Source organism: Elgaria multicarinata, chromosome 8 (assembly GCF_023053635.1).
Source record: "Elgaria multicarinata webbii isolate HBS135686 ecotype San Diego chromosome 8, rElgMul1.1.pri, whole genome shotgun sequence".
Classification (NCBI taxonomy): domain Eukaryota; kingdom Metazoa; phylum Chordata; class Lepidosauria; order Squamata; family Anguidae; genus Elgaria; species Elgaria multicarinata.
Window position 1 is genome coordinate 10,841,282 of NC_086178.1, and position 24,847 is coordinate 10,866,128.

At 42.5% G+C, this 24,847-nt stretch overlaps 1 protein-coding gene across 2 annotated transcripts in view; it reads left to right on the forward strand.

Moving 5' to 3' along the window:
- The window catches only part of LOC134402435 (cytochrome P450 2J5-like), a 144,964-nt gene that overhangs the window by 18,346 nt on the left and 101,771 nt on the right, over positions 1–24,847 (forward strand). The gene's annotated exons all lie outside the window — the stretch shown is intronic.

Here is a 24,847-nt window from a genome sequence, read left to right on the forward strand (position 1 = left end):
CATAGTATTAGTAGTATTAATATTTTATTAGTCATCATGAAAAGAGGAAGCAGGCATGCTGAAAGCAGCAAGGCTCAGGCTGGCAGCAGTAAGCAGGCTGCCTCTCCTCCTGTGAAAATCAAACGGGCAACTCCTTGGCTGACTGCTCCAAAACAGAAGCAGGACAAGCAGCAGGCAGAGCCACTCTCTTCTGCAACTTGTGCCCGGCGTTCTCTTTTTGAGGGTGGGAATGGGAAAAGTGCCCGTTTGCAAGAGGCACGTGGCAGCAGTGCCATTAGAGGAGGAGGAGTATCCCCAACTCCTTCATTCTCCTTTCAGCCCACGAGCCCGCTGATGGACCTAGACGAAGTCCTCAGCACAGTGGAGGGGGGGGGAGGAGGAGGCGGTGGGCCTCCAGGATGTGGGGGCTGAGGAGGAGCAGCAGCAGGCCGAGGCTCTCTCCCCAGTCTCATCCCACACCCCTGTTTCTGTGGCAACACCAGAGAGCTCAGGCGGGCAATTGGTGGTGTCACCACGGAAACGAAAGACAAGCATCGTGTGGGACCACTTTGAGTTGGGAGTGGATCCCCGCTTTGCTGTCTGTCGCCACTGCAAACTCAGCCTAAGCAGGGGTTCATCGACAGGGCATTATGGAACCAGCAGCATGAAGATGCATCTTAAGAGGCAGCACCAGTCGGTCTTGATGGGGAAAGAGGCGGGCAAGGCGACTGGTTCCAGGGGAAAGCCGAAGGCGGCTGCTGATGCTGCTGCTGCTGCTGCTGCTGCTGGCACTTCCAGTCTCAGCTCTCCATCTCCCATCCCCACAAGGGTTAGGCAGGCAACCCTGCCGGAAATGGGGTGGGGGAAGTATGGAACCACAAGATGGCGTTTTCCAACGCCCTCCCAGATCACCACGTCAATCGGTGAGATGGTGGCGTTGGACGACCAGCCATTCAGCCTCGTCGACAACGCAGGCTTCAAGAGGCTGATGGCGCTTGTGGTGCCATACTATAAGCTGCCGTGTCGCACCACCCTGAGCAGGCGGGTGGTGCCTTCCCTGTACCGTTCCTGCAGGGAGTTAGTGCTGGGTCGTCTGTGCCAGGCAGAGGCACGGATGGTGCACTTCACCTCGGACATTTGGTCCAGCGAGGGCAGAGTGCATGCTTACCTGTCCCTGACGGCACACTGGTGGGCAGCCGTGGGGCAGGAAGGATCCAGCACTACAGGGACTGGCAAGGAGGGCTACTGCTGGGCCCTCCTCCACACGCAAGTGATGGACCAGTCCCACACGGCAGCGGAGATTACGGAGGCCATGAACCGCATGGTGGATGGGTGGCTAGCTGGGCAGAAGGTCACCCGCGGTTACATGGTCACGGATGGGGGAGCCAACATGGTGAAGGCGGTGCGCGACGGCGGATTCGAGGGCGTCCGCTGCATTGCGCACGTCTTGAACCTGGTGGTGAGGGATGGCCTTGGGATGGGCAGCAGCAAGCCCAACCTCGGTCCCCTGTCCGGGATCCGTAACCTCCTGGAGAGCTGCAGAAAGGTGGCAGGCCATTTCCACCACAGCGTCAAGGGCAGTCGCTTGCTGCGGGAGAAGCAGGAGGAGTTGAATCTCCCGCAGCACAGGCTAGTGCAGGATGTGGTGACACGCTGGAACTCCACCTACCTGATGCTGGAGCGGATGGTGGAGCAACAGCATGCCATCCACGACTTGTTCAGGGTCAGGGACATGGGCGTCCACCACATGGGCAAGCAGCAGTGGGACGCCATGTCCCAGCTGGTGGAGGTCCTCAAGCCGTTCCTGAACGCCACCAAGACCCTGAGCAAAAGCTCTGCCCTCCTCAGCCAGGTGATCCCTGTATGCAGGCATCTCCAGAAACAGATGGGCGACTTTCTGGAGTACAGGGATCCTGTCACCGGCAGGCGCTTCGAGCCCGAGGTCTGCGAAGCGGTGACTAGGCTGAGGGACGGCGTGACACGGAGGCTGGAGCCCATCCAAACCGACAGGGTCCACATGTTGGCAGCCATGTGCGACCCTCGTGTGAAGGATGGGCTTTGTGGGCCAAATAGCAGGCAGCACTGGGTGGAAACGCTGGTGGGCGAAGTGCGGGCGGCATGGGCCAAGAGGGTGGGGCAGAGTGAGGCAGAGGAGCAGGCCACCCCTCCCCACAGCAGCACCAGCAGCACCAGCAGCAGCCTCACGTGCATCCCTCCCAGCAGCAGCACAGGCGAGGGGTATTGGGAAGAGGCTCTGCACACCGTGTTTGGGCAGAGACCCTCCCCAGCCACCAGCCAGGATGACGCTGCAACCACCGTGCAGCGTTACCTGTCAGAGCCCATCGAGGACTCCTCCATGGACCCCCTGGCCTACTGGTCATCCCGTTTTCAGATTTGGCCGGACCTGGCGCGGGTGGCCATGGATCGACTCAGCTGCCCACCCACCAGTGTTCCAAGCGAGAGGGTGTTCTCTATGGCGGGCGACATAGTGACCCCTCACCGCTCTCGCTTGGAGCCGGACTTGGTGGAGCAGCTGGTCTTTCTGAAGGGCAATCTACCCCTGCTGGGATACCCCACCCTCAAGCCCTCGTGGGAGTGACAGGCAGGCTCCCTTTAATTCCACCCCTCCTTGGGTTGGCAGGCACACTACAGTTCAGGCAGGCTGGTTTTTTCTCTGTAGGCACTAGGCAGAGTTTGTCACCGTGCGTGTGTGTGACTGACTGTGAGGGCAAAGCACCGCACTTGAGTTCATTTCATTTCTGTGGCGTCCGGTACAGCTTAGTCAACTCATCCGGATACTTTTCCACCCAGTTCCAAAAGACTCCATTTATTTATTTATTTATTTATTTAATTACATTTATATACCGCCCCACAGCCGAAGCTCTCTGGGAGGTTTACAACCGTTTGTCCATGATTGACTGCACGTGTTTAGGTGAGGTGCAAGCAGGGGGCAAGGCAATGCCTGGCACCACCACCACTAGCCAGGCTGCCTCTCTCCAGCAGTCCACGGGTCGCCCTTTGGAGTGCCCTGGGAGTGGAAGACGTACTCCCTGATCCAGAAGTATGGTTTTGAGAAGTAAGCTGTCACTTGAACTCATGAGCCTCTGTGCAAAAGCTGTCATTGTGTGTGTGGTTGTGAGTGTTACTGCAGCTGCCTGTCTCGCTGCGAAAATGAAACAGGCAAGTCCTCGCCTTTGAGAAGCAACCTTTCACTTGAACTCATGGAAGTCATTGACTTCAGCACAGCCACTACGTAGAGGCTGTGGTCCTCTGGGTGACCCGATCAGTGTGCTGATTTTGAGAAGCAACCTTTCACTGAAACTCATTCACTTCCCCAATTGCGGCTGGTACTCCAACAGTCCACCGAACTCCCATAGCACAGCCACTTAGTGCATAGGGACAGTTTAAGTTTCCTCCTGAGAAGTGAGCACTCACTTCAACTCATGACAGCCATTGACTTCACCACAGCCACTTTGTGTGGGATGCTGTGGTCCTCCAGGATGTGGGTGAGGATTAGTAGCAGAAGCTGGTCCAGCTTCTCTCCCCAGTCTCGTCCCACCCCTCTTCCGCTGTAACCCTGTCTTTGAGAAGCAAGCTGTCACTTCAACTCATGGACTTCCCCTATGTGCGCGAGCCAAGCTCCAGCAGTCGACCGATCGCCCATAGCACAGCCACTTAGTGTGTACGGACAGTTTAATTTTCCTGAGAAGTGAGCACTCACTTCAACTCATGACAGCCATTGACTTCACCACAGCCACTACTGTGGATGCTGTGGTCCTCCAGGATGTGGGTGAGGATTAGTCGCAGAAACTGGTCCAGCTTCTCTCCCTGGTCTCGTCCCACCCCTCTTCCGCTGTAACGCCCTCTTTGAGAAGCAAGCTGTCACTGAAACTCATGAAAGCCATAGACTTCCGAAGCAACCTTTCACTTCAACTCATTGACTTCCCCTTTGAGAAAAAGCTAAGCTCCAGTAATGCACCGTTTGTCCGTGGGACAGCTCTCTTACAAGAAGCTGCACTGCATATGCAGCAGTGCCATGGCTTTGAGAAGCCGAGACCCATCCCAGCCACCGGGAACCGGAGGAAAACTCCAGCAGTCCACGGGTCGCCCTTTAGATAGCTCGGGGATCAAATGGAGTCCTTGATCTGTGTGCTGATTTTGAGAAGCAACCTTTCACTGAAACTCATTCACTTCCCCTATGTGTGGGAGGTACTCCAGCAGTCCACCGATCGCCCGTAGCACAGCCACTAGCAAAGCCACTACAGTGGATGCTCTCTTCTCTCTCTCTCCTCAGTCTCATCCTCTTCCTCTTCCCCTTCTGCTGTAACCCCTCTTTGAGAAGCAAGCTTTCACTTAAACTCATCATTCACTTCCCCAACTGAGGGAGGTAAAGGCCAGCAGTCCAAGGGTTGCCTTTTGGAGGGCTCAGCAGCAACATTAATCCTCCAAGCATGCACACAAATCTTCCATACTCAAAGTAACTGCTTCAATAACTAGTAGCTCCTTTTTGCCCGCCTGCCCGGGAGCCGTCCTTGTGAGGTAGCTGGATCTGCTGGGACTCACTCCCCCAGAGATCTATGGCATACCTGTGCAAGGTACCAGCTCCTTTGGGCCTGCCTGCCTGCCTGCCTGCCCATGCCCGCCTGCCCGTCTCTCCCCAATTGAGGGAGATTAACTCCAGCAGTCCACGGGTCGGCCTTTGGAGAGCTCAGGGATCAGATGCACTATTCGTGATCCAGTCTGGTGATTTTTTGAGAAGCAAGCTGTCACTTCAACTCATGGACTTCCCCAATTGCGGCTGGTACTCCAACAGTCCACCGAACTCCCATAGCACAGCCACTTAGTGCATAGGGACAGTTTAAGTTTCCTGAGAAGTGAGCTCTCACTTCGACTCATGACAGCCACTGTCTTCCCCAATTGAGGGAGGTACTCCAGTAGTCCACCGAACTCCCATAGCACAGCCACTTAGTGCATAGGGACAGTTTAAGTTTCCTGAGAAGTGAGCTCTCACTTCGACTCATGACAGCCATTGACTTCCCCAATTGAGGGAGGTACTCCAGTAGTCCACCGACTGTGCTACGGGAGATCGGTGGACTGCTGGAGCTTAGCTTTTTCTCTGAGGGGAAGTCCATGAGTTGAAGTGACAGCTTGCTTCTCAAAGACAGGGTTACAGCGGAAGAGGGGTGGGACGAGACCGGGGAGAGAAGCTGGACCAGCTTCTGCTACTAATCCTCACCCACATCCTGGAGGACCACAGCATCCCACACAAAGTGGCTGTGGTGAAGTCAATGGCTGTCATGAGTTGAAGTGAGTGCTCACTTTTCAGGAGGAAACTTAAACTGTCCCTATGCAGTCAGTGGTTGGGGAGAGAGGCACGGCCAGCTGTGCCTCCACCGTAGGGGCTGTGCTCAAGTGTCTGAACTTGAAGTTGAAGTGAGAGCTCACTTCTCAGATACCTTTAATTGCTCCATATGAGACTGGGGAGAGAAGCTCGACCAGTGACTGCTACTAATCCCCACATCCTGGAGGACCACAGCATCCCACACAAAGTGGCTGGTAAAGTCAACGGCTGTCATGAGTCGAAGTGAAAGCTCACTTCTCAGGAGGAAACGTAAACTGTCCCTATGCAGACAGTGGTTGGGGAGAGAGGCACGGCCAGCTGCGCCTCGACCGTAGGGGCTGTGCTCAAGTGTCTGAACTTGGAGTCGAAGCGAGAGCTCACTTCTCAGATAACTTTAATTGCGAGACTGGGGAGAGACGCTCGACCAGCTGCTGCAACTAATCCTCCTCACCCACATCCTGGAGGACCAGAGCATCCACCGGAGTGGCTATGCTCAACTCGGCGCACTACAAAACGAGAAGTGTCTGTGGTGAAGTCAATGGCTGTCATGAGTCGAAGTGAAAGCTCACTTCTCAGATAACTTTAATTGCGAGACTGGGGAGAGACGCTCGACCAGCTGCTGCAACTAATCCTCCTCACCCACATCCTGGTGGAACAAAGCATCCACCGAGAAGTGGCTGTGGTGAAGTCAATGGCTGTCATGAGTCGAAGTGAAAGCTCACTTCTCAGATAACTTTAATTGCGAGACTGGGGAGAGACGCTCGACCAGCTGCTGCAACTAATCCTCCTCACCCACATCCTGGTGGAACAAAGCATCCACCAAGAAGTGGCTGTGGTGAAGTCAATGGCTGTCATGAGTCGAAGTGAAAGCTCACTTCTCAGATAACTTTAATTGCGAGACTGGGGAGAGATGCTCGACCAGCTGCTGCAACTAATCCTCCTCACCCACATCCTGGTGGAACAAAGCATCCACCAAGAAGTGGCTGTGGTGAAGTCAATGGCTGTCATGAGTCGAAGTGAAAGCTCACTTCTCAGGAGGAAACTTAAACTGTCCCTATGCAGTCAGTGGTTGGGGAGAGAGGCACGGCCAGCTGTGCCTCCACCGTAGGGGCTCCTCACCCACATCCTGGAGGAACACAGCATCCAACACGAAGTGGCTGTGGTGAAGTCAATGTATTATTGATTTCACATCTTAAAATACAACATAATACTAATTAAAACACATAAATCATTACATAAATTGCTTACAATTTAACATTTGTAATTTATCATTTTAACATAATCACATAACATAAGTGCTCCCCTCCACCCTTCGGGATCTATTCCTGCTTCCAGAATCTCATTGTTTCTTCTGGTGGTGGTTTTCCACTCCCCTTAGATAATACATATTCTAGGAACTGTTTCCAAATTCCCTCAAATTCATTTACTTTTGTAATACCTTTTCTTACCTTTATATTACATGTCAATTTATCATTAATAGCTATATCCCAAATTTCTTTATACCATTCTTCAATATGATAATCTCCTTGAACCTTCCAGTTCCTAGATATAATTAACCTCGCTGCTGTCAGCAAATTTGTTATCAATTCTTTAGTCTCTTTATTACACTTTAAATCTCCATATAATGATAGTAATGCCACTATAGGTGTCTCTTCAATCTCCATTCCAACAATTTTTTTTATCTCAATAAACACCATTTTCCACAATTTTTGTACAAATTCGCATTCCCACCACATATGTAAATACGTTCTTTTTTTCTCACATCCTCTCCAACAATTTGCTGAATTCAGCTTATTTATTCTATTTAATCTCACCGGGGTCAGATACCACCTCCATACAATTTTATAATAATTTTCTTTTATTCTCACAGACATGTTTCTCAACACTCTTTGTCTCCATATTCCCTCCCAACTCTGCTGCCTTATCTGCACCCTCAAATCGGTTTTCCAAACCATCTTCCCCATATTTTCTGTCACCCTCTTTTCAACCAATATTCTATATATTTCACTTGATAAACCTTTCATCCTTTTATTTTCTCCTTTCTCAATTTCTTTCTTTACAATCAGCTCTTCAAATTTCATCATTTCTCTACACTCTCCATTATCTCTTAACCATTTCTTCGTCCATTGTTCCAATTGCCAATAATTTAACCAAGTTAAATTCTTCCCCTTAAACACCTCTTCTAATTTTCCACGTGTGTTCATCTCTCTCAACCAATTTTTTAACCTCATTATTTTTTTCTCTATTAAAATTTTACTCAATCTCTCTTTTAAATTCCCTGGGAAATTCCTTAACATTATCACTGGTGTTAATGGAGATATACTCGAAAGTAACTCCTTTTTATATAATCGCCAAATTTCCCAATGGTTTTTTAAAAGAGGGTTTCCTATTTCTTCCCCCCACTTTTTATTGCCTTCTCTAAAAATATATAATTTCCAAACTCCACTCTTTGTCCATTCTTGTTCTATCCTCCAACCAACCTAATTCTCCTACTCCTATTATACCTTCTACTATATATCTTAACCTTTGGCTATATAATATAACCTTATATTTGGGAGTCCCAATCCTCCTTTTTTTGTGTGCTAAGTACCACCTATTTTTATTTATTCTCGCTTTCCTATCCCCGTTACAATAATTATTTATAATATTCTGCCAACTTTTTATCTCTTTTTCTGATATTCTTATTGGTAACATTCTAAATATAAAGTTAAGCTTTGATAATATTTTCATTTTTACTAATGCTATTCTCCCAAACCACGATAGATTTAACATTTTATATTTTTCTACTTTATCTATAACTTCTTTTTTCGGCTTATTTAAATTCTCCTTTTCTAAATTCTCTAAATTTTTTGTAATTTTAATTCCCAGATATTTAATCTGTTCTTTAACTCTCATTTTCTTTTCCTTACCTTCCCAATCTTTCACTTCCTTTTTAGTATAATTAAATATCATCATTTCTGATTTTAACCAATTTATTCTTAATCCCGTGACTTCTTCAAACTCTTTCAAATGTTGTTTAATTCTTTCCATTATCTCAAGTGGATCCTTAACAGTTAACAATGTATCATCTGCAAACATTTTTAATTTTACTTCCTTCTTTACACCTACTCCTTCTATAATCCCATCCTCTCTTATCGCATTTGCCAACAATTCCATAACCAATACAAATAGGACCGGTGAGAGTGGGCATCCTTGCCTAGTTCCTCTGGTCAGTTGTATCTTATCTGTAATCCCATCGTTTATTACAACTGAAGCTGTGTTTTGAGAGTATAATTGTTCTATTATACCCTTAAATCTATCTCCAAATCCCAGTCTTATTATTATCATCTTTAGTGCTTGCCAACTCACACAATCGAACGCCTTAAATATATCCAACGCTATTATTCTTGCTTTTATCTTTAACTTCTTTACCTCCTGCGTCATATTTATAACACTTCCAACTAAATTATGCATTTGTCTACCTGCTACAAAGCCACACTGATCAACTCCAGTATAATTCCCTATGAAAGTATTCATCCTCCTTGCCAGAATAGGTGAGAAAATTTTTGCATCCTGGTTAATTAAGGAAATAGGCCTATAAGAGTCGGGGATTGTCAAATCTTTATCTGGTTTTGGAATTAATATAATTAGTGATTGTTCCCATGATGGTGGTATCTTCTCTCCTTCTATTATTCCATTGTATAATTTCAATAATTTTGATACCAATTTTTTAAAAAATGTTTTATAATACTCAGATCCCAACCCATCTAACCCGGGAGATTTACCCCCTTTCAATTTCTCAATAGCTTCCTCAATTTCCCTTTGAGATATAACCCTTTCCATTAATTTTCTATCCTCCCTTATCAATCCCCTCTTTATATACCTATCTATATAACTCTCCGTCCTCATCTTATTTGTGTCCTTTTCTTTATAAAACTCTTAATAAAATTCCTGAAATACTTTTATTTTCCCTTTCATAGTACTACATAATTTCCCCAATTTATCTTTTACTATTCCAATTGAATTCTTTGACTTTTCCTTTTGTGTGAGCCTCACAAGCACTTTAGAATTTTTATTACTATTCTCAAAAAACTCTCTTTTCAAATAAATTAAATTTTTCTGTACTTCTTCTAAGTTTATGTTTTCTAACTCTTTTTTCTTTGCTTGTACTTGTATTAATATTTGTTTATTTCTACTTTGTAAAAATTCTTTCTCCAACTTCTTAATTTCAGCCTCTAACTTTTCCTGTATTATGTCTTGTTGCCTCTTTAAAGTACACATTTCTCTAATACAGATCCCTCTGGTCACAGCTTTCATTGTATCCCATACAATTGACATTGAGGTTCCTCCCTTTTCATTAATTTCCCACATTTCTGACAATTCTTTCTGCATTTTCTCCACAACCATATCATATTTTAAAATCCTGGTATTCAACTTCCATCTTTTTGCTTCTCTGTAATCCCTTTTAACTGTAAAATCTAAACTTACCAATGCATGATCTGTTACTTTGATTACCCCTAATTTCATATTACATACCTTATTTGCCAATTCCTTTGAAACAAAAATATAATCTATTCTGGAGTAAGTTTTGTGAACTGGGGAATAATAGAAATAACCAGGCTCCCCACCTCTGACTAACCACCACCCATCAATATAATCTTTTTCTTTTATCATTTTATTTAAAATTGTAATATTATTTCTCTTTTCAAATCCAGTGGGGTTAGACCTGTCTATCCTATTATCCATAACCATGTTAAAATCTCCAGCTAAGATAACACACCCTTTTTAAAAATCCTCTATTTCCCTAAATAATTCTTTATAAAATTCTTTTGTCTCTCATTTGGGGCATACACGTTTATTAAAGTATAGTAATTGCCTTCCAATTGTCCTTTTATCATTATATATCTACCTTTCTCATCCTTTTGTTTCTTCTCTATATCAAATCTGCTTCTCTTTGATATTATTACAGCTACACCATTTTTTATGTCCCCAAAGACTTTTCATAAAACACTGACAATTTCAAATGAATTTCATTCATATCATCCTTCACTTGAGGAGTTTCCTGTAAAAAGATAAAGTCAGAACCTTCTTTGTTTAATAATTGCTCAATCCTTTTCCTTTTTACTACTGCCCCCAAACCTTTGACATTGAGTGTTAAGATCCGAATTTTCTTATCCATATTCCTTTTGTTTATTTTCTTTTAGATCCCTTGTACACACCCATATAAACAACAATAACAAAATTTTAAACATATAACATATAACCCCTTTTTTATCTACCCCTCCCTTCCCCCCCTCTGTCCCCTTCCCTTCCCCCCTCTCCCCCTATTTCTATTCCCCCCTCTAATTCTCCATAGGCCTAACACCCCGGTCATGGCTTATAACCTTAAAGGGGGGAATGGAGCCCACGGTCCCCTTTTGGCAAGCCTTCTACTGTAATAATTTGTACTTTTATTAATATTATCTCTTTGATAAGGAAAAGTTTATTTTCCACTTGTGCCAGGACTTTCTTCTCCTTCTTCTTCATGCTGGGATAACGAATCATCATCCAGCCCCAGGCTTCTCAGCAGCTCCAATCCTTGCTCCAGCGAGGTTACTCTCTGCTGTTTTCCATCATGCATAAACCTCAAAAACACTGGGTAACCCCAAGAATAAGCAATACCCACCCACTTAAGTTTTGCTGTTATCAGCTTAACACTGCGCCTCCAGCTGATAGTTTGCTGACAAAGATCATTGTAGATTTGAACTGTTGATTCTTGAAACTTCAACATTGTTATTGATCTTAATTTCTTCATAAGCTGCTCTTTCTTATCATAATTATGGATGTGCTCAGCTTCTCTTCAGTTCAGAGAAGCAGGAGCAAGGCGGCCTAATTCGCCTACGGAAAAGGCGGAGGCGAAGAGAGTCAGGGGGCTGCGGATCGAGGCTAAGAGGATCGCCTCAATCCGGAGCTTTGCCTGCAGGTAAGTGGGGGGAGGGGGACTAATCTGGCACTGACGGCGCCACCATCCATGTGGCAGCAGCGGCAGCAGCACCAGGTAAGGGAGCAGGGAGGAGGGACACTTACCTTCCTCCATCATGGGCTTCAATTGAGGCCCCGGTTGAAGCCGGTCGGCTTCAACCGTGGCCTCAATTGAAGCCTGCGACAGAGGAGGGTAAGGGGGCAGGGGCAGGAGTGGGGGCCTGGCCTACCTGGCACTGCTGGTGCCACCATCCATGTGGTGGTGGTGGCGGTGGCACCAGGTAAGGGAGCAGGTAGGAGGGACACTTACCTTCCTCCGTTGCGGGCTTCAATTGAGGCCCCGGTTGAAGCCGGAAGTAAAGGCCGAGGCCTCTTCCGGCTTCAACCGGGGCCTCAATTGAAGCCCGCGATGGAGGAAGGTAAGGGGGGCCTGTCCTACCTGGTGCTGCCGGCACCTCCATCCATGCGGCGGCGATGGCGGCGCCAGGTAAGGGAGCAGGGAGGAGGGATGCTTACCTTCCTCCATTGCAGGCTTCAATTGAGGCCCCGGTTGAAGCCGGAAGTGAAGGCCGAGGCCTCTTCCGGCTTCAACCAGGGCCTCAATTGAAGGCCGCGATGGAGGAAGGTAAGGGGGCGGTGTGGGTGGATGTCTTATCTTGCGCTGCTGCCGCCACCATCCATATAGTGACGGTGGCGAAGCCAGATCTTGCTCTGCGGAGCGGAGTGGGAGACGGGCGGAACGGCTTGAAGAGGATCAGGCCACGAAGCGGATTGGGGGGGTCCATGCACACCCCTAATAATAATTGCCAAATTTGACCAAAATATCTCTTGGTATTGCTCTGGATCTATTTCCTGCTACTCTGTGGATTCTGTTATCTGGAAGTCTGGAATCAGCTCTTTAAACCAACGCAATATAACCATCCTCAAATTTTCTCCTTGTATTTCTGGGACATTTATAATTCTAATATCCCCACGTCTAATTTGAACTTCCAGCTGAATTAGTCTCTTCTCATACTGATCAAAAATTAGATTATAATCTGTTAATTGTTGTTCATGCTGATCTACTTGTTTTGAAAGCTGATTCATTTCTGTTTTAATTTCTTTCACATCTTTCTCAGTTTTAGCTACTGAAATTGTTAACTCCTGCATTTTTTTAAATACTTCCTCCTTTATCTGTTTCATTTCATTAAGCGTTGCTTTACTGTTAGATTTAATAAACTCCTTCAACTCTTCCAAAGCTGGATCTGGCTTCTTTCCAACTTTAGCTGCCATTTCTTCAGCTTCTCCAACTTTTTCTTGCTGTTTACAAAGATCCTGATCACTCCCCTCTTCACTTTCACTGGAGGTAACCTTTATTAGATGTGCATGTGATTGATCAGAAGGAGGAACCCTGTCTCTGGTCCAGGTGGTTTTCTTTTTATTATTATTATTTGCTTTATTTTTACGTTTTGGCATTTAGATCTGACGCTCTAATTACTGGGCGGAAGTCAGTCACTTTAATAAATCACCACTTTTGACTCTTCCTTTGCCTCATTAACATAAGCGAATATTTCATATCTTCTAAATGCTGATAAAGTATGTTTAGTTACTGTCTCTGCACTCCGATAGCTATGATTTACTGTTAGCAGTCCAAGCTGTGTTTTTATGAAAATGAAAGTAAATTTTTTGCAGCTTCTTTCAGCTCTCTGCAACACAGTTCAAAGCTTTTCGCTGGCAGAGAAATCTCACCAAACATTTAGAATGAACATATTTCAAATATCTTGCCAATTTGAAGAGATAATAACGCTTCTAGGCCTCCCTTTCAGGAGCTCATAAAAGGCTTACCGTTCCATCGGCCTGCCAGGTTCCACCCCCAAAATGGGATGGGCCTCCAGTTTGTTTCCATTTCAAATAACCTTTTTCAAATACTTCCTGAGTGAGCTTCTTGTCCCAGAAGTGTGTTGTTATTTTTAGATTTTATTTTACTTTTATGCTCAGTAATCCTAATTCTCAATGGTCTCCTAGTCTGTCCAACATAGAGAAGATTACGCCAACACAGAAAAACATAAATTACACTGGATGAATTACCTTCCCTCCAAAATGGTTCAAATTATACATGTCACTTCATGGATGCTTAAAATGTCTCAGTTCTAATGTCTGGTGGAAACAAGAACAATGTACACAATTGAAATGTCTTGTGATATTATCACAATGACATCTAGATGGCAAAATATTCATGTAGACGAACAGGAAACCCATACTAGAAGTGCAGTGATACCTTATGCAAGGTAGTATTTGACAATGAGACATTTTTCTCCCTCTCTAAAAATACTAGAACCCGGGGTCATCCCATGAAGCTGATTGGTGGGAGATCCAGGACACATAGTGCATAGTTAAATCATCGAACTCACTACCACAAAATGTAGTGATGGCCACCAATTTCTTTTTTTAAAAATAATATTTTTTCTATTTACCACAAATTAAAACATCGTACAAAGAAGAAGAATAACACAACATACTACATACATTTTAAATAAATGTTGAATACATATATATTGAGTAAATATTAACTATAACCTATCCTATCATAACAAATATAGTCATTCTTGACATATAAGTGCACCCCCCACCTCGGGATCTATTCCTGCTTCCAAAATCTCATACTTTCTTCCGCTGGCGGTTTCCCACTTCCCTTAGAAAACACAAATATTAGGAACTGTTTCCAAATTCCTTCAAACTCATTTATTTTAGTTATACCTTTCCTCCACTTAATATTACAACTCATTTTATCATTAATAGCTATATCCCAAACTTCTTTATACCATTCTTCAATAGAATATTCCCCCTGAATCCTCCAGTTCCTAGCAACCATCAATCGTGCTGCAGTCAGCAAACTCGATATCAATTCTTTAATTTCTTTTCCACACTTTATATCCTCAAATAGTGACAGCAATGCAATCTTTGGTGTTTGTTCTATTTTCATTACAACTATTTCTTCAATTTCTGAAAACACCATCTTCCATAATCTTTGTACATATTTGCATTGCCACCACATATGTAAATACGTTCCTTTTTCCCCACAACCTCTCCAACAATTTGCTGAATGCTGATCATTTATCTTATTCAATCTAATCGGGGTTAGGTACCACCTCCACAAAATTTTAAAATAGTTCTCCTTTATTCTCACTGATAAACTTCTCAACACTCTTTGTTTCCATAGTCCCTCCCATCTCTGTCGCCCTATTTGTACCTTCAAATCTGACTCCCATACCATTTTCTCTGAGTTCTCTCTAAACTCCTTTTCTAACAATATTTTATATATTTCACTCATTAACCCTTTTAAAACTATACTACCTCCTTTACCTTTTTCCTTATTTGCTATTAACTCTTCAAACTTCGTCATCTTTCTACAAACTCTATTATCTTTAATCCACAAACTCTATTATCTTTAATTGTTCTAATTGCCCATATTCTAACCAAGATAAATTTTTTTCCTTTAACAATTTTTCCATATCCTCTCTTGTTTTTATATCTCTTAACCAATCCTTTAATTTCATTTTATTTTTCTCTTTTAATATTTTATTTAATCTACCCTTCAGTTCCTCTGGGAAATTCTTTAACATTATTACCGGTGACAAAGGAGATTTGCTCAGAAGCAGCTCCCCTTTAAATTTGCTCCAAATTTCCCATTGAGACCTCAGGAGTGGATTATCTATACTTTCAACCCATTTTCTCCCTCCTTCCTTAAAAAAAACATTTTCCAAACTCATCTCTACATTACATGTAGCTTTATCCTCCATCCAATCTAAATCTCCTACTCCCATAATTGCTTCTACAATGTGTCTTAACCTGTTTGCTACATAGTATAATTTTATATTTGGGAGACCCAGTCCTCCCTTTTTTTGGCTTAAATACCATTTATTCTCATTTACCCTCACTTTCTTATCTCCGTTACAATATTTGTTAATAATATTTTGCCAACTTTTTAGCTCAACTTCTGAAATTTTTATTGGTAACATCCTAAACACAAAATTAATCTTTGTAAAATCTTCATTTTTATTAATGCTATTCTTCCAAACCAGGATAAATTTAATATTTTATATTTTTCCAATTTTTAAATACCTCTTTTTTTAACCTCGTTAAATTCTCCTTTTCTAAATTATCTAATTTTTTTTGTAATTTTAATTCCCAAGTATCTAATCTGTTCTTTAACTCTCATTTCTATTCCCTTTCGTTCCCATTCCTTTTCTTCCTTCTTAGTATAATTAAACAAAATCATCTCTGATTTGGACCAATTTATTCTTAATCCAGTAGCTTCTTCAAATTCTCTCAATTGTTGTTTGATTCTATCTATTTTTCTTATTGGATTCTTAATAGTCAATAGGGTGTCATCCGCAAACATATTCAATTTTATTTTCCTTACATCTCCAATTCCTTCTGTCTCTCCATCATCTCTTATTGCATTCACCAATACTTCCATAACCATTACAAACAGGACCGGCGAGAGCGTCTTGTACCTCTGGCTAGTCGTATCTTATCAGTGAGTCCATCGTTTACCACCACTACAGCTGTATTTTGGGAATATAACTGTTCTATTATGGTTTTAAATTTATTTCCAAATCCCATTTTATCTAAAATAATCTTTAATGCCTGCCAGCTCACACAGTCAAAAGCCTTAAAAATATCCAATGCCAAAATTCCTGCCTTGATCTTTGATTTTTTTATCACGTGTATTATATTTAAAACTCTTCCCACTAAACTATGCCTCTGTCTCCCCACCACAAATCCACATTGATCTTCTCCTATATATTCTGATATAAATTTATTTAACCGTTTCGCCAAAATAGATGAAAAATTTTTAGCATCTTGATTTATTAATGAAATAGGTCTGTATGAATCAGGGATAGTCAAATCTTTGTCTGGTTTTGGAATTAATATTATCAATGAGTGTTCCCATGATTCTGGTATCTTCTCTCCTTGTAATATAGCGTTATAAAGTTTCAATAATTTTGGAACTAAAAACTCCTTAAAAACCTTATAATATTCTGATCCTAAGCCACCTGCTTAGGATCCTAAGCCACTTTCAAATTATCAATTACATCTTCAACTTCTCTTTGAGTTATTACCTTCTCCATTTGCTCTTTATGTTCTATTTTTATTCCCTTCTTTATATACCTTTCTATATAGTCCTCCAACTTCTTTTTTTGGATATCTTTACCCTTATATAATTCCTGATAAAATTTCTGATTTTTTTTTATTTTATCCTTCATTGTATGACAATAATTCCCATAATTATCCTTCAATACTCCTATCCCGTTTCTCGCTTTTTCCTTTTGTGTGAGTCTGGCAAGCAATCTAGAATTTTTATTACTATTTTCGAAATACTCCCTTTTCATATAAATTATATTTTTCTGAAACTGTTCTATGTTTATATTCTCTAACTCTTTCTTCTTAGCTTGTATTTCTATTAATTTATATTTATTTTACCCTGCCAATATTCTTCCTCCAAACTCCTAATCTCTATCTCTAACTTCTCCTGCTCTGCATACTGTTGTCTTTTTAAGTTACACATTTCTCTAATACAGATTCCTCTTGCTACAGCCTTCGTGGTGTCCCAAACGACTGACCCAGCTGTTCCTCCCTTTTCATTAATTTCCCAGGACTCTGACAATTCCCTCTGAATTTTTTCTACCACTTTATAATATTTCAATATTTTTGTGTTCATTTTCCACCTATACGCTTCTTTGTAATTCTTCTTAACTGCAAATTCTAAACTTAACAATGTGTGGTCTGTTACCTTTATTACCCCCATTTCCATTTTACAAATCTTAGTTGCAAAATCTTTTGAGACAAATATATGATCTATCCTGGAGTATGTATGATGAACTGGGGAGTAATATGTAAACCCAGGCTTAGCCCCATTAAGTAAATGCCAACAATCCACATAATCATTTTCTTTTACTAATTTATTCAATATAGTGATATTATTCCTCTTTTCAATGTTAGTGGGGTTTGACCTGTCCCATCTATTATCCATAACCATATTAAATTCCCCAGCTAAGATAACATACCCCTCCTTGAATTCTTCTATTTCTTTAAATAATTTTATAAAAAACTCTCTATGTCTCTCATTTGGGGCATAAACATTAATTAATGTATATACCGTTCCTTCAATTTTACCTTTTATCATGAGATATCTACCGCTGTCATCCTTCTTTGTAGTTTCTAGTATAAATCCACTTTTTTAAAAAAAATCAAAGTGGCCACTCCATTTTTTTTTAAGTCCCCAATGACTTTTCATAATAAATAGACCACTTTGTCCTTATCATATTTACGTTCTCGTACCCTTGATGTGTTTCTTGCATCATAATGATGTCAGATCCTTCCTTATTAAACATTTGTTCTATTCTCCTCCTTTTCATGACTGCCCCCAAACCTTTAACATTGAGTGTTGATACTTTTATTTTTTATCCATATTCGCCCTTTTGATGTCTCTTCCGATCCCTTGTGCTCTGTAACTCAAATTCACATACATAAAAACACAAACACCATAACAAAACCCTCAAACCCCTTACTCTAACCCACACCATCCCCCCTTCCCCCCCACCCCACCCCCACCTCTAAGTCTATCACTCTAGCCATCTACTTTAGGGGGAGGGGGAGGCAGTGCTGCGCCTGGCCGGCAAGGTCTCTATGCTTAACATTTCTATCTACAATTATCTCATAATGCAGTTAACAATTCTATTACATCCCAGATGCCCCAGCCTCATTTCCCCCCCACCTGTTTCAGTCACACTTGCTTCCTCATACAGACCCAAGCTCTTCAGCAACTCCTTACCCTGATCCAAAGAGGTTACTCTGTGCTCTCCCCACCATATGTGAATCTTAAGAATACAGGATAACCCCAAGCATATTTTATTGTTTTTTTCACTAATATTTCCATTATTGGCTTGACACTGCGTCTCCAATTCAGTGTGTGCTGGCAAAGATCATTATAAATTTGCACTGATTTTCCTTTATACTGTAGCAGGGCCATGGATCTCAGTTTCTTCATAACTTGCTCTTTCTTATAATAATTGCTAAATTTTACCAAAATGTCTCTAGCAGCTCCTCTATAATTTTGCCCCCCCACTCTGTGGACTCTGTCCAAATCACAATCCTCTATTTCCAAATCAGGCATCATCTCTTTGAACCACTGCAGAATTATATCTCGCAATTTTTCTCCTTGTACTTGAGTTAAATGTTTTATACGAAGTAATGAGCGATGATTTTGGTCTTCTAAAGCAATCACCCTTAATTCATGATCCTGAAATTGCACATTGGATGATTTTTCAAAAGCCTCCTGTCTCTTCTCGATCTGGTCTGCTCCTGCCTCCAAATTCTTTATACTCTTTTCAGTACTTAATAACTCTTTCTTCTCTGTTAAGGGGGGACATTCACCATATATCAAGTCAGCATTCGCTGGGGGAGATCTAACCACAATAAACACAGTTCCAGCAGTATCAAACAGTCATCTCCCCTCTCCAAATGCTGCAGTCTATTTTCCCCTTTTATAATCTCAAATTAGCACACCATCTGTCAGTCTTTGCCTGGGCTGCTTATAACTCTCTGTAAGTCCGGTAATTAACAGCTCTTCCTTTTCCAATAAAGAGTGAGATTCGCCATAAATCAAGTCAGCATCTCTAACAATAACAGTTAACTGCCGTGCACCTTCCAGCCACAAGCAGTCACTTTCATTTTCAGACAGAGATGTTGCTCACAGCTCCAACTGCTTCAATTTCTCACTTTTTAAGTCATTTCAACTTTTCACAAATATCAGCAACATCAACAATTAATATTCATAGTCCTTTTCCATCGTGTTCCTTTGAAATTTATGCCCTATTAAAAAGAGATAATTGACTTTTCCAGCTTGGCCGGTTAGAAACTTAAAAAACTCTTACCAGCTGCATGGTCACCAAACTCAGCCCCCCCGATGGCCACCAATTTCGATGGCTTTAAATTCCTGGAGGCAAAGGCTATCAATGGCTACTAGCCCTGATGGTTGTGTGCTATCTCAAGTATTCGAGGCAGTAATCCTATGTGCACCAGTTGCTGGGGAACATGGGTGGGAGGGTGCTGTTGCAACATGAGAAACTATTAGGTAGATTCACAGTTGGCTACAGAATTGGACTCAAAGAGTGCATATCAATGGAACCTTCTCAAACTGGGGGGAGGTAACGAGTGGGGTACTGCAGGGCTCAGTCCTGGGCCCAGTGCTCTTCAACATTTTTATTAACGATTTGGTCAAGGGGGTACAGGGAATGCTTATCATTTTTGCATATGACACAAAATTTGGTGGGATAGCTAACACCCTGGAAGACAGAAACAAACTTCAAAGAGGCTGGAGTGCTGGGCTGAAAACAACAGAATGAAATTTAGTAGGGATAAATGCCAAGTCCTACACCTAGGAAATAGAAACCAAATGCACAGTTACAAGATGAGGGATACTTGACTCAGCAATACTACAAGTGAGAAGGATCATGGAATTGTTGTAGATCACAAGCTGAATATGAGCCAATAGTGCGATATGGCTACAAGAAAGGCAAATGCTATTTTGGGCTGCATTAATAGAAGTATAGCTCCCAAATCATGTGAGGTACTGGTTCCTCTCTATTCGGCCCTGGTTAGGCCTCATCTAGTGTATTGCGTCCAGTTCTGGGCTCCACAATTCAAGAAGGACGCAGACAAGCTGGAGCGTGTTCTGAGGAGGGCAACCAGGATGATCGGGGGACTGAAAATAAAGCCCTATGAAGAGAGACTGAAAGAACTGGGCCTGTTTAAACTGGAGAAGAGAAGATTGAGGGGAGACTTGATAGCACTCTTCAAATACTTAAAAGGTTGTCATACAGAGGAGGACCTAAAAGGTTGTCATACAGAGGAGGGCCAGGATCTCTTCTCAATCCTTCAGGGTGTAGGACAAGGAATAACGGGCTCAAGTGACAGGAAGCCAGATTCTGGCTGGACATCAGGAAAAACTTCCTGACTATTCGAGCAGTATGACAATGGAACCAGTTACCTAGGGAGGTCGTGGGCTCTCTCACACCAGAGGCCTTCAAGAGGCAGCTGGACAACCATCTGTCAGGGATGCTTTAGGGTGGATTCCTGCATTGAGCTGGGGGTTGGACTCGATGGCCTTGTAGGCCCCTTCCAACTCTGCTATTCTACGATATGATTCTATGTCCTGCCTTGTTGGTCCCTGGCCAATGGCTGGTTGGCAAAGCCACTCCTCCCTGAGGGGTGCCATCTAACAGGGTAAAAGTGAGGTATGCCGAGGGCAGTTGTAACAGTCTCGTGGGAGGGAGGCAGGGCGTACCAACTCCTGTTCCTTTATATATGCTTTGGAGAACCGTTTATTAACTAATTTGCTGCCTTTCTGTTATTTCCTCTGCCGGGGTTCGGGTGTGTTTGGGGGAGCAGCTGGCAAGGGTTGACTCTTCGTCTTTTTGACCAGCATTCAGGTTCCAGCTTCCAGAAGCAGTGAAGGAACTCAATCAAGAACCAATAGCTGGATTGACAACACATCGCCATCTTTATAAAATCTGTGTTGTCCCCCGCTGTAACTCATTGTAAAAAATATATAAATAATTATGTGTAATTATTATGTAGAATTATTATACAAATAATTTTAGTGCTGTAATTATTTCCCTCATTTCTTACCACTTAATCTCATGCTCTGCTTTGAATTGCTGAGTCCATTCTGTCCTAGTACTTCTCCACTCTATGACCCAATCTACGCAGAGGCATCTTCTGACACTGATGCAACTTAAGAATGTGTTTCATTGAATTCACATGTACTCTTCCTGTGGCCCACATAGCCAGTTAATCCAGTGAAGACTTGATATAAATCTTGCTGTTGTGAAAGAAATGTAATCCTAAACAACATTCATTTGGCTATGTAGGTAGAGTCTCAGGACAAGAAGTTTCCTTCTTTCCTCCTTCTTTTTTACATTAATTGAGCTTATTTGTAGGTGCAAAGATGCAAAGGAGTGGGGTTGTTGTTTCTTAAACGTCATCCCAAAAGCAATATGCTGACTTTCTCAGGAGTAAGCCTCATTGAAGACAATGTGATTTACATCTGCGTATATCAACACATGTCAGTTAAGGGAAAGAAATTATAATGGACGAAGGAGAGAATTGGGAAGGCTTGAAATAACGTTCTGTCTTTATTGCTTGAAAGGCAGGGGGAGGGGAAGCAGCATTGCTGGAATAGGTGAGCTGCCTTCGGTCCGGCTTCTTCCCTCCCTGCACCCCTTTTTCACATTCCGTAAACTTATGGGCAGATGTGATCATGGGAAGAAGCAGAGGTGTTGTTGTTTTTCAAGAGTCATTGCAAAAGCAACATGCTGCATTTCTTGTTGCACTAACTCTTCAGTACACTGGCAGGAGAAAAAGAGCAAGAGGGAAGCCAGCAGAAGTGTGTGTGTGTGTGTGTGTGTGTGTGTGTGTGTGTGTTATGCACAGATACACATCAGCAAACATGATTAAACACTTGCCATTTTTCCTGACAGTACTGAAGGCAACCCTGCCCCTCCTCAGAGTAGTACTGCAAGTTTAGGATACGCTGAATTTGAAACACAGGGAAGCCACAGTAAAAGGAAAATCCATCACAAAAGGAATTTGAGAAAATACGGGTTTTATGGCCAAGGCTAATACAAATGGGAGGTCATGTCGTGTGTCATGCCTGTATGTGAGGTGCAGTATCACCACAGTAAATTCCCTGTATAGGTGGGGCCTCTCAGAACTTGAAACAGTCTTGTGCTGCAATTAGTTGCTAAATAAATCCTTATCACCTATATCCAGTTTGGTGTTTATGCACAACTGTTTAGTTCTGAACTTTCCCCACATAGTATGCTGAAAGGCTTTACAATGCAACCACTTCTCTCCCAACTGCAAGTGTCAGTGCACCCCAGGGACATTGTATGTCCGTGCTGCTCGCTTTCACTCTTCTACATGAGACATTCATTGTTCACTCATTCTCGACTCATGGTTGTTTAAGAGTTCTTTAAAATAGGGCAAGATCTAAAGTAGTGCTTTATAGCAGTACTGAAGTGCACTGATAACTGTTGGGGTGATTACACTTTCCATATTCAGCTTTCATAGTGTTATTTCATGTGTTTTATTCCACATTATGCAAAATACCCCAACAAATGTCATTGTGTGTCCTACAAAGTATATATAAGAAGAGGGATATAGTGTTACCATGGTGGGATCACAATGATTTGACACAAGGTATAGATCTGGCCAACGTCATGACCAATGTTTTGCTTCTTTTTAAATAGCATTTCTGGAGAGATTCTGGAGAGATACTGGAAAATGCAGTATCATTTGTGGAAATGAAAGAAAATGCTTTCCCCCTTGTGTATTTGCGCTATTACACTATTCTATAGTGTCACCTAGAGGTTATGAGGAGGGATAGCAAGAAAGGAAACACTCTTCATGTAGTACTTGGACCTCAATTCTGCAGTGAACCAGAAAACCAATACAGTGTATTAACCAATTAACAGCCTCCTGTAGAAAAGCTCTAACAGAAGGAGGGAATGAGGAAAGAGATAGACAAGGTGCAAAAAAGGGATTTAAATAACTCCCTAAACTGCTCAGTTGATCAGGCTGGGATGGTCAGGAAATGAAACCAGTATGGGAAGCAAGCAAAAGGATTTATTAAGGGGAATTAATGTAGGGGAAATAGCAATGAATAAAACAATGCAAGGAAAGCAACTTCAAGTATTTCACAGGGAGTCTCCCACCCTCTCTGGGCAGAAAACGTAGTTACAAACACTCACAGTTATAAACCGTCTGAGGGTCCAAACCAGGTCAACGTAATATTGTCGTCCTTCATAAACTGTTACATTAAGGGTACTGTTGTAATTTAATATAACAATGCAGCTTGTTGTAAGAACTTTGTCTGGCAAACTTACAAATTAAACAGCATAGCTTGTTCTGTTGGACACAATGTTGCTTGTGGAAATAGTTTTGTCTGTTAGACACAATACCCTGAATGTAACTGATTATGAAGTGGCAGGATGTCAGAGCTCAAATATTTTATTACAGAAAACACCGAGATTAAAGTAATCTTCTTATTTGCTTCCCTTCGTAATGGAAATTTCTAAACATCTATAAGAACTTTGAATCTAAAATTTAGTGACTTTTGTTCTCTTTCTGTAATGGAGATTTCCAAATAGGGTCCTTGAGGAAAACCATATATGAAACCATACATATATATGCATATGTCTCACATTCACACTGTACTGGTGTAAACCTTAATCTGCTTTGGTGTGTAGAAGCCTTTGCAACAGTGAGATATCCCAAAGGAGGAACTGACAAGCCAATGTCTGCGGCTGCTGTCAGTCTAGCTTCAATGTTTAGCAATAAGATTGCCATTGTATGCAATAATAATGGGAACCCTATGCAAGTAAAAAAAAAAACACCTCTGCAGGTCAGGCAGATGTCACCTCGGTGATGGTGGGGTCTCTGTTGCAGCGTGTTTCTCTGTCTTGCTGAATAAAGCAGTGCGAGTGAATAACATTTCCATGTCTAATTGAGATTCCACAATACCTCCCTTGCCAGATATGTCTTTCTGAACCCCTCTTTTGTATTTCTTTGAGGCCCATGTGCCCCCTTTTCCTGGGAAATCCATCATCTCCCTGGTACACCCATGCAGTCAACCTCATAACCAAAACTTGATCAGTTTCAATAGAGCTGTTTATGGAGGCTAATGTAAAATATAAAGGAAGACACAACCCATTTTCCAGCATGTACCTGGCACTTTCCAGGATGGCTTCTGCCAGCAGCTTTCATCAACCTGGTGCCCTCAAGCTGAGCAGGACTACAATGTCCTTAAGCCCCAGCCGGCATGGCCACCAACAAATTGGGAGAGCACCAGGTTGGAGATAGCTGGTCTATGCGCATTTATTTTATTTTATTTATGTATTTATTTATTACATTTATATACCACCCCACAGCCGAAGCTCTCTGGGCGGTTTACAACAGTCAAAAACAGTAAACATTAAAAAAGTATACAACATTTTTTAAAAACTATCAGAAACATATAGACAACAATATAAAAGCAACACATGTGCTTGCAACTCTCCTTGGATAGCTGAGAGTACAGGGAGGCAAAAGAGAAAAGTTCCTGGAACTAAGAGACAGGATTCGCTCATCCATGATGTCAAGAACCTAAAAGGCTTTGGACAAATCATGGATGATCAGGCTATCAATGGCTTTCTTCTGAATATCTGTTGCTAGAGAGCTACACTGGGAGAGGGCCATTGCCCTCATGTCCTGGCATCCGGTTGGTCACTGTGGGAAACAAGATGTTGAACTACATAGACCTCTTGTCTGATCCAGCAGGACTCTTCTTAGATTCAGCTATATTTCATCAACTTACAGTATACTGATTTTTCTGAATAGTTATGGCAATCCCCACTCCCCAAAATGGTCCCATGTTAGCTTTGAGCAGAATTAGACTGGCATCTCTAATTAAACACTCCTTCTAATTATTAGAGTGAGACATATCAGAATTAGCCATGATGCAAAGTACACCGTGCTCCTGTGAGACAAGCCTGTAGGACC